The sequence below is a fragment of the Panthera onca genome, chromosome A1, assembly GCF_046562875.1.
Source record: "Panthera onca isolate mPanOnc1 chromosome A1, mPanOnc1 haplotype 2, whole genome shotgun sequence".
In the NCBI taxonomy this organism is placed as follows: Eukaryota; Metazoa; Chordata; class Mammalia; order Carnivora; family Felidae; genus Panthera; species Panthera onca.
In genome coordinates, this window is record NC_138339.1 from 187,372,788 (window position 1) to 187,376,379 (window position 3,592).

At 39.5% G+C, this 3,592-nt stretch overlaps 1 long non-coding RNA gene across 1 annotated transcript; it reads right to left on the reverse strand.

Annotated features, from left to right (window-relative positions):
• Positions 1-368: 368 nt before the first annotated feature.
• LOC132681951 (uncharacterized) lies at positions 369-3,592 on the reverse strand. The gene is made up of 2 exons (XR_009611349.3): positions 3,548-3,592; positions 369-3,155 (listed from the first exon to the last, which is right to left on the reverse strand). It is a non-coding gene; the product is annotated as an uncharacterized LOC132681951 (long non-coding RNA).

The following is a 3,592-nucleotide window of genomic DNA, read 5'->3' on the forward strand; positions in this document are numbered from 1 at the left end:
TATTACTCATATTCCTTTATTATCCTTTGGGATTTGTAATGATGATGCCCCTTTTTCATTTCTGATATTTCATTTCTAATTTGTGTCCTCTATTTTTTTAGCCTGGCTTTATATAGGTTTATTAATTTTCTTTATCTTTTCAAAGACCTAGCTTTTGGTTTCCTTGACTCTGTCTATTGAAATCCTGTTTTCAATATCACTGATTTCTGCTCTAATTCTTTCTTCTGCTTACTTTGGATTTAATTCACTCTTTTTCTAGTTTCATAAGGTAGAAACTTGAATTATTGATTTTAGCTTTCTTCTTTTCTAATGTATGCACTGTTATAAAGTTCCCTCTATGCACTGCTTTCACCACCAATTTTGCTAAGTTGTCTTTTTTTTTTTTTTTTTTTTTTTTTAAGTTTATTTATCTTGAGAGAGACAGAAACAGCATGAGCTGGGGAGGGGCAGAGAGGGAAAGAGGGAGAATCCCAAGCAAGCTCCACACTGCCAGCTGTGGAGCCCAATGCATGACTCAAACTCATGAACCATGAGTTCGTGACCCAAGCTGAAATGAAGTCAGTCACTTAACCAACTGAGCCACCCAGGCACCCCAATAAGTTATGTTTTCATTTTCATTTAGTTCTAAATATTTTTAAATTTCTCTTGAGATTTCTTATTTGACCCATGTGTTATTTAGAAGTGTGTTATTTAAAATCTTCACAAATTTGGGGATTTTCCAGTTATCTTTCTGTTATTGATACTTAATTCCATTGTGATCTGAGAGCAGACATAGTGTCATCTCTATTCTTTTAAATTTATTAAGCTCTACCTTGTGGCCAAGAACGTAGTCTACTTTGGTGAATGAATAATGTGTCTTGTTAGATGAAGTAGTCTGTAGATATCAATTATATCCAGTTCATTGATGGTGATGAGTTCAGCATATCCTTACTGATTTTGTCTGTTGGATCTGTCCAAAAATCCTCCTCTGAAAGATTTCAAATTTAAGAATTCAGATAGTCTTGCATTTGACTCATGTATATTGAAGATGGCTAATGAGACATCTAGTCAACAGCAATCTAATGGGATGTGTATTGTGAGTTTCTGACAGTCCCAGTAAAGCACTTCTCTTTCCCACGTGGGTTATATACATATAAGCAATACAACAAAAGAGTGGAACATGGAGAATTAAAATACTAACTTTATTGCTGATAAAACTAGATTGGAGGGTATAGTTTAGTTAAATGAATTCCAGAATTAGGCAGATGTACCCTACCCAGGTCATGTGAGACTTCCCTGGGCAGGAGCAGAACAGAGCTTGCCCTGAAGAACAGAGCACAACTGCAACCCCTGTGAGCTGCTAGCTCCCCAGAGGAAGAAGAGAAGCTGAGCAGAACATGCCTAGGTGTTTACATTTCAAATTTATCCATCAAATAAATTACTCCCCAGAGGAAGACCTAATAAAAAGGGAGGTCAGAAGTTATACTAATTACATTTCATCCACAAGGAAGAAACATCAAAAGTGGTGGAGGAACATCCCCCCATCTTCCAACAGTACATTAAATCTTAAAAACAAACAAACACCTCTAGTTCACAAATTGTAAAATATTAGCATTATTAGAAACATTTCCCTAGAATTTGAGGTCCCAGAGATTTGACAAATGTAGACAAATGGCTGAAGTTAATACACAGGATGGAGCTCACATTACAAGTAATTTCTCATTCAGAATTTTTAATATTTGGCCTTTACTCTTGACTTCAGACAATGACAAACTAGGTTTATGTTAGCAAAAAAATGGTAATTGAAGGAAAAGGCAGAAAAGGGAGAAAAGGCAGGAAGTGAGGGAGGTAGAAACAAAAGAGGGGAAGGGCAACCGCTGTTAACAAGTAGGTATAAACAGTGCCAGACTTCTTTCTCTACATCTCCTCTGCATTGTGCTACACAGAGTTGAGAGGGAAATCAATTTCAGAATCTGGAACGTTAACAAGCAAGAGGTATGTATTTCTATAGGGCTTCATTACACATTCTTTCTTTAACTCTTTGAGAAAATAGGTTTTTTTCTGGGGAATAGTTTGGAGTGAGAAAATATGGATTTCCAGCTAACATTGAGGGGGAAGGCAAAGCAAAGCTCCAAACTGTACATAATCATTGCAAATACACTATTAGGGAAGTGTCTGCACAGACTTCCCTGGTGGGGACAGCCAATGAGTCTCAGAGTCATATCTCCTGTACTGGTCAGAGGGCAGAACTCAAGGCAGGTGAGAGCGGAGATGGTGTTTTGGGGGGCCTATTTGGGCAGCAGCGTCTCTATCTAGAAAGCTACTTGGCTCCAAAGGATCAGACTTGATTTCATTTCTGAATATACAAACCAAAATCATAATTTGGGAGCTAGATTACTGTAAAAAGAGTTTGCCTAATTCACCTGAACCATTCTCATTGGTTGTTCCACCAAGCAATAATTTAAAAATGGCACCTGCTTCCCCTAGCAAAATTTGTTGACAGGAAGTGTGGATAGCACTGAATGGTCTCTGCGATGGGGGCTGAATTATGGCTACTGATATTTTCACTAAGCCTATCTGTTAGCAGTTGTTGGGAAGTTAGTCGCTCCATGGGACTCCCAATTAGAGAAAAAAAAGAGAATGAAGGGGTGAGCAAAGCAGATGTAAACCCGCTGCTTACACTGCCACTGTATTGAGTTGACTGACAATCAATAAATCAAGTGCAAGGAGACTGGATGGTCAGTGATCCTGTGGGCAGGCTCATGTTGGTGGCTTCTGATGACCTTGAGCTGCTCTTCTGGGAAAATGGGTGGCTTTGGGGAAATGGATGGTTACACCTGTATCAGTCTGAATTGTTCTTAAATATCTGTAACAAAAACCTGAGTAACAATACCTAAGCAATTATTTTTCTTTGAGCAGAAAGTTGGAAGGTAGGCAGGTCCAGGGCTCATGCAGTGCTCTGTGATGTCAGCAAAATCAAGGCTCCTCCTTTCTTACTGCTGTCATACTTAAGTCTATCAACTGTTGCTTCAATGGCACAATAGTTGCTTCAGCTCAAGATGTCACCCTTGAGCTCAAGAAAGGAAAAACTGGGAAAAAGTGAGTGAGGGGTTGCCAACGTTTGCTGGTTTAGCCAGAGAATAGTGACTGCCACATCCTGGAACACAATTTTGGTCCTGAAACAAGGGGAATTAGTTTGAAACCCAGAATCATTTTGGTCTTCCCTAAACCTACCCAGCCTGGGTATTTTGTTGACTCCGACCCCTTTCCTCCTTATAACCTCGTTCCAGAGAACTTCTCACCAAAAATAGACCTATCAAAAGATCACAAAGCAGGACATCTAAATGCTGCAGATATCAGATCCTGGAATAGCCCAGCTCCCAAAGGCCCTGAAGTCACATGTCATGCCTCATCTAGAGACTAAAGAACCAAGAAAATAAACCTTGGTTTCTCAGGAGAAACAAAGTACATTTGCAGGAATAAACAGTAATCTCCCCCTGAGAGTGGTCTCCTGGGATACAGAGAAAAAGGCACATTGTCTCAGACGTTGTACCTCGGATCAGCTCACCTTCATGTGAAACCAGTTCTGATGACATCATAGAAGACAGGGCCG